We start from the raw sequence: 7,507 nt of genomic DNA on the forward strand, positions 1-7,507 counted from the left end.
GAGGAGAGGTTGGAAAAGTTCGGACTGTCCTCCTTGGAACAGAGAAGGTTCAGTGGTGACTTAATAGAGGTTTTTAAGGTGGTGAGAGATTTAGATGGAATATATAGGGAAAGAAATATTCCCTCTGGTGAGTGGGTCAATAACTAGAGGTCAAAGATCTAGAGGAGAGATGAGGAGAAATGTTTCCACTCAGAGAGTTGTGGGGATCGGGAACGCTCGACCTGAATAGATGGTGGAAGCTGATTCCGTTAATAATTGTAAAGCAGAGTTGGACGGGAACTGGAGCAACTGACAGGGTTACGGACAAAAAGTGAGGATGTGGGACTAAACACGACGACTCTTTCAAAGAGCCGGCACAGGCACGACGGGCCGAATGGCCTCCTTCTGTGGTGTAAGTTTCTATGAATCTATGAATAATAACTGTGTACAATACAGCGACACTCACAAATAATAATTCAATCATAATGTGATTGTGAGGATCGATTATCGCCTCTTTAACCTGAGGTGCCCACCGGTCGAGGAAGGTATCAAGTGAACCGGTGGACACCGCCTGCTCCCTCTCCAGGGCCACCCGGGCAGGGACAAGACCACGGGAGAGAGGCAGGCAGCCAGAGTGACCCCCCCCCATGGGCCCCACCCATCCTGGACCTACAAATTGCTGTTTTTGCCAGGCCCAAGAGCAGGTCCAGGAGAAGATCCTCCGACGTACCCACCCCCCTCCGCACCGGGCGGGCAGAGATTAGGAGTGTGGGGCTAAAGTGTAACCAAGAGTTGAGGAGCAGCCCCTTCAGGTAACTATACAGGGGCTGCAACCTCTCACACTGAATATATACTCGGCCCATGGACTCCTCTAGGCTGCAATAAACACGCCTGGACTTGGAGTCGGAAAGTAGCTTAAAAACTGTTGTGCACGACAGCTCCCTGTAACAGTCTCCACCCCAGATCCCCAATGGTGCAGGGAAGGACTCCCGCGTAGAAAGCCCTCCATTGGGGAACCTCACCTCCGCCAGACGGCAAGATGACTCATCAGTCTGCTTGAGATTTTCTTTTAGATTCGTTCCTGGGACGTGGGCGTCACTGGCAAGGCCAGCATTTATTACCCATCCCTAATTGCCCTTGAGAAGGTGGTAGTGAGTTGCCTTCTTGAACCGCAGCAGTCCGTGTGGTGAAGGTACTCCCACAGTGCTGTTAGGGAGGGAGTTCCAGTATTTTGACCCAGCGACGATGAAGGAACAGCGATATATTTCCAACTCAGGATAGTGTGTGACTTGGAGGGGAACCTGGAGATGGTGGCGTTCCCCTGCACCTGCTGCCTTTGTCCTTCAGGTGGTAGAGGTCGTGGGTTTTGGAAGGTGCTGTTGAAGAAGCCTCGGCGAGTTGCTGCAGTGCATCTTGTCGATGGTACACACTGCAGCCACGGTACGCCGGTGGTGGAGGGAGTGAAGGTTTAAGGTGGTGAATTGGGTACCAATCAAGTGGGCTGCTTTGTCTTGGATGGTGTCGAGCTTCTTGAGTGTTGTTGCAGCTGCACTCTTCCAGGCAAGTGGAGAGTATTCTATCACACTCCTTACTTGTGCCTTGTCGATGGTGGAAAGGCTTTGGGAAGTCAGGAGGTGAGACACTTGCCGCAGAATACCCAGCCTCTGACCTGCTCTTGTTGCCACAGTATTTATGTGGCTGATCCAGTTAAGTTTCTGGTCAATGGTGACCCCCAGGATGCTGATGGTTGGGGATTCGGTGATGGTAATGCCATTGAATGTCAAGGGGCGGTGATTAGACTCTCGCTTGTTGGAGATAGTCATTGCCTGGCACTTGTGTGGCATGAATGTTACCTGCCACTTATTAGCCCAAGCCTGAATGTCATCCAGGTCTTGCTGCATGCGGGCATGGACTGCTTCATTATCTGAGGAGTTGCGAACTGAACACTGTGCAGTCATCAGCGAACATTCCCACTTCTGACCTTATGATGGAGGGAAGATCATTGATGAAGTAGCTGAAGATGGTTGGGCCTAGGACACTGCCCTGCAATATTGGGCATTAAACAAAATTAATAAATCAATTATACAGAAACCTTAGTGCCCAGGTCCTCAGCCCTGGTGCAAAGGACATTAGCCTCCACTTTTCCATTACTAACTCACACCTCAGGCCCCGCCCAGTCTGGTTTAATTGTTGAATGTTTTCTAACTGATTTCTAACTCGAGTTCAGGCCTGTCATTCTGACAGAAACATACAAGGCCTCATTTTTTTGTGTGACTTACCTGGGAAGTATTTAATGGCTTTAATAAACTGGCAAAAAGATCTTTTTTTTTTAAGTGGAAAGAGGTGAAAAATGCAACTAGCGATGCCTCAAAACACACGGGACAGAGAAATCCATCAGAGCCCCTGCCACAGGACTCGATATCCATCCCCTCCACCACTGGGGCACTGTGTCTGTAATATGTACGGTCTACAAGATGACCACGGTCAGGCCATGTGGAGTCAAAGGTCAGGCCGTGTCGAGTCAAGGGCCAGGCAGCAGAATGGATGGAAAAATGGCAACAAACTTCCCTTAACTCCAACCCTCTGATTTCTGTTTTACATAAGAACATAAGAATCAGGAGCAGGAGTGGGCCATACGGTCCCTCGAGCCTGCTCCACCATTCATTAAGATCATGGCTGATCTTCTACCTCATCTCCACTTTCCTGCCCTATCCACATCCCTTGATTCCTCTGGAGTCCAAATATCGAACCATCTCAGTCTTGAACATACTCAACGACTGAGCATCCACAGCACTTTGGGGCAGAGAATTCCAAAGATTTACAACCCTCTGAGTGAAGACATTTCTCCTGATCTCCATCTTAAAAGGCCGAACCTCTTATCCTGAGACTATGGCCCCAAGTTCTAGACTCTCCAGCCAGGGGAAACAGCCACTCAGCATCTACCCTGTCAATCCCCCTCAGAATCTTGTATGTTTTAATGAGATCACCTCTCATTCTTCTAAACTCCAGAGAGTATAGGCCCATTCTACTCAATCTCTCCTCATAGGACAGCCCTCTCATCCCAGGGATCAATCTAGTGAACCTTTGTTGCACCACCTCCAAGGCAAGTATATCCTTCCTTAGATAAGGAGACCAAAACTGTGCACAGTACTCCAGGTGTGGTCTCACCAAGGCCCTGTACATTTGCAGCAAGACTTCCTTACTCTTATACTCCAATCCCCTTGCAATAAAGGCCAACATGCCATTTGCCTTCCAAATTGCTTGCTGTACCTGCATGCTAACTGTCTGTGTTTCTTGTACGAGGACACCTAAATCTCTCTGGACACCAACATTTAATAGTTTACCACCATTTAAAAAATATTCTATTTTTCTGTTCGTCCTACCAAAGTGAATAACCTCACATTTCCCCACATTATACTCAATCTGCCACCTTACTGCCCACTCACTAGTCTATCTATATCCCTTTGCAGACTCTTTGTGTTCTCCTCACAGCTTACTGTCCCACCTAGCTTTGTATCAGCAGCAAACTTGCATTGGAAACATTGCAATCAGTCCCTTCATCCAAGTCATTAATATAAATTGTAAATAGCTGAGGCACTGATCCTTACGGCACCTCACTGGTTACAGCCTGCCAATCTGAAAATGACCCATTTATCCCAACTCTCTTTTCTGTCTGTTAACCAATCCTCTATCGATGCCAATACATTACCTCCAACCCCATGTGCCCTTATCTTGTTCAACAACCTCTTGGATAAGGCTTTCGATAAGGTCCTGCCTAAGAGATTAGCGTGTAAAGTTAAGGCACATGGGATTGGGGGCAAGGTACTGACTTGGATAGAGAACTGGTTGGCAGACAGAAAGCAAAGAGTTGGAATAAATGGGTCATTTTCCGAGTGGCAGGCAGTGACTAGTGGGGTACCGCAGGGATCAGTCATTGGACCCCAGCTATTCATAATATATATTAATGATCTAGACAAGGGAACTAGATGTAATATCTCCAAATTTGCAGATGACAAAGCTGGGTGGGCGTGTGTGCTGTGAGGAGGATGCCGAGAAACTCCAGGATGATTTGGACAGGTTGGGTGATTGGGCAGAAGCATAGCAGATGCAATATAATGTGGATAAATGTGAGGTTATCCACTTTGGTAGCAAAAACAGGAAGGCAGATTATTATCTGAATGGCAATGGATTGGGAGAAGGAGAAGTGCAACGAGACCTGGGTGTCCTTGTGCACCAGTCGCTGAAGGTAAGCATGCAGGTGCAGCAGGCGGTTAAGAAGGCAAATGGTATGTTGGCCTTCATAGCAAGAGGGTTCGAGTACAGGAACAAGGATGTCTTGCTACAGTTGTACAGGGCCTTGGTGAGACCGCACCTTGAGTATTGTGTGCAGTTTTGGTCACCTTATCTGAGGAAGGATGTTCTTGCCATGGAAGGAGTTCAGAGAAGATTCACCAGGTTGATACCTGGGATGGCAGGAATGACGTATGAGGAGAGATTGGATCGATTGGGCTTGTACTCGCTGGAGTTTAGAAGAATGAGAGGGGATCTCATTGAAACTTATAAAATTCTAACAGGACTAGACAGGCTAGATGCTGGAAAAATGTTCCCGATGGTCGGAGAGTCCAGAACCAGGGGTCACAGTCTAAGGATAAGGGGTAAGCCATTTAGGACAGGGATGAGGAGGAATTTCTTCACCCAGAGAGTGGTGAACCTGTGGAATTCTCTACCACAGAAGGCAGTAGAGGCCAATTCATTAAATATATTCAAGAAGGAGTTGGATATATTTCTCAAGGCTAAAGGGATCAAGGGGTATGGGGAGAAAGCAGGGACCGGGTACTGAAATTGGATGATCAGCCATGATCGCATTGATTGGCGGAGCAGGCTCGAGGGGCCGAATGGCCGACTCCTGCTCCTATCTTCTATGTTTCTATGTTATGTAGCACATTATCGATGCCTTGCAGAAATCCAAATATACTACATCCACTGGTTCCCCTTTATCTACCCTGCTAGTTACATCCTTAAAAAACTCTAATAAATTTGTCAAACACGATTTCCCTTTCATAAAACCATGTTGACTCTGCCTAATCATATTATGATTTTCTAAGTACCCTAATACCACTTCCTTAATAATGGATTCCAGCATTTTCCCAACAACTGATGTCAGGCTAACTGGTCTGTAGTCTCTCTCCCTCCTTTCTTGAATAGCGGGGTCACATTTGCTACCTTCCAATCTGCTGGGACCATTCCTGAATCTATGGAATTTTGGAAGATCACAACCAATGTATCCACTATCTCCGTGGCCTCCTCTTTTAGAACCCTAGGATGTAGGCCATCAGGTCCAGGGGATTTGTTGGCTTTTAGTCCCATTAGTTTCTCAAGTATTTTTTTCTCTACTGATATTAATGACTTTAAGTTCCTTGCTCTCAGTAGCCCCTTGGTTCCCCACTATTTTTTGTATTCTTTTTGTGTCTTCTACTGTGAAGACAGATACAAAAATGATGTTTAAAGTCTCTGCCATTTCCTTGTTCCTCAATTTAATTTCTCCTGTCTCAGCCTCTAATGGACCAACACTTGCTTTTGCTACTCTCGTTCTTTTTACATACTAGAAGCTCTTACAGTCTGTTTTTATATTTCTTGCTAATTTACTCTCATTCTATTTTCTCCCTTTTTGTCAATTGTTTGGTTTTGTAGCCATTTTTCGATCCATTCTGCTGCCTGGCCCTTCACTCCACACGGCCTGACCTGGGTCATCTTGTAGATCTTACAGACTGTTTATAGATAGCAAGCTGGTTACAAAACAGAAAACAGAGAGTAGGGGTTAGGAGTAGCTACTCAGACTGGCAAAAGGTGGGAAGTGGTGTTCCACAGGGATTGGTGCTGGGACCACTGTTGTTCACCATTTACATAAACAATTTGGAATCGGGAATCAGAAGTACAATTTCAAAATTTGTCGATGGCACCAAACTGGGGGGTAAAGTTAATACTGAGGAAGACTGACAAAATGCAAGAAGACATCAATAAATTTGCAGAACGGGCGTGTAATTGGCAAATAAATTTCAATATAGCTAAGTGTGAGGTGGTTGTTTTGGTAGGAAGAATAAGGAGGCCACATACTATTTGGAAAATCAGAGTTTAAATGGGGGAGAGGAGCAAAGGGATCTCGGGGTCCAGATACACAAATCACTAAAAGTAGCGACGCAGGTTAATGAGGCCATAACAGGAGCAATGGACTGGGGCTCATTTCTAGAGGAGCCTTCTGCTCCGGGCTTGGGAGCTCTGAACCACAGCCGAGAGCGGCTGGGACACATTCCATACACACCTCAAGAAAGGCCAATGTGTTGTTTACCCCTCTCAGTGTAGCCCTGAAGGACTGTGTCCAGGCTGAAGTTCTGTTCCCACCGTACGATCCGCCCCCCAGTTTGTAGACAAAAATCTACAACAATCTGTTTAACACAAAGCTGATTTATTTGACATCTATCCAGAATATTAAACTCCAGCCCAGTTATAGAGGTTATTAACATCAGCAGAAACAACCCTCAACTGTCAGAATGAACATGGTTCAATCCTGGATGTGATTAACAGCAGCAGTAACAGCAGAATCCAACCCCTGCAGTCACTTGTGAACTCGCTGGTGTTTCAGCAGGTGGGATGAACGAGTGAATCTTCCCACACACGGAGCAGGTGAACGACCTCTCCCCAGTGTAAACTCGCTGGTGTGTCAGCAGGTGGGATGAACGAGTGAATCCCTTTCCACACACGGAGCAGATGAACGGCCTCGCCCCAGTGTGAACTCGCTGATGATTCAGCAGGGTGGATGAATCAGTGTATCCCTTCCCACACTCAGGGCGTCACCGGGAGAAAGTCCCACAGCTGCCGCCCCGCTCGGGGCAAACATCCGGCCCGGAGGCTCTTGTTCGGGGCCTGAGGCCCACCCCGGGTGTTTGTGAAGCGGATAATGTTGAGTGATTTAATAATGGGGCCTGGGGCCGCACTCGGGGTGTGTGCAGCCCATGTCCCCCGGGGTTCATTAACCCACTCCCTGAGCTCTCTCAGCTGATGTGTCAGCGGCTGCTGCCAAGGTCCGCGCATGCTCAGCTCTCACTGCCCGGGTGATTGACGTGAGCTTCCGACCAATAGGGAGCGAGCAGGGCAGGGCTGGAGGAGCGAGCCAGCGGTGGGTCCTCCAACCAATCGGGGAGCCCGAGGGGCGGGACTAGCGCCAGCTGATTGTCTGATCCGCAGGGCAGCGAGTTTCTCCAGTCCCTTGTTCAGGGCCCGGGGCCAGGGGAGGCTGTGGGCCTTTATTCCCCTTATTGGACACAAGGCTCTTTGTCTCACAACACACTGGCTCAGGTTTTAATAGAGACTTTTTAAATTCATGAATAAAAGCAGATAAACCTCATGCTTCTGTGGCACAAACTTTTTAATATTTGGGAGTAAAAGTACAAGTTTTTTCCCTCTGGAGAATTTATTATTAGTTTCAGGAAACAACAACCACTTGTATTTATAAAGCGCCTTTAATGTAGTA

This window comes from Somniosus microcephalus, chromosome 4 (genome assembly GCF_052327205.1).
Source record: "Somniosus microcephalus isolate GS21.2 chromosome 4, FLI_Smic_1.0, whole genome shotgun sequence".
Classification (NCBI taxonomy): domain Eukaryota; kingdom Metazoa; phylum Chordata; class Chondrichthyes; order Squaliformes; family Somniosidae; genus Somniosus; species Somniosus microcephalus.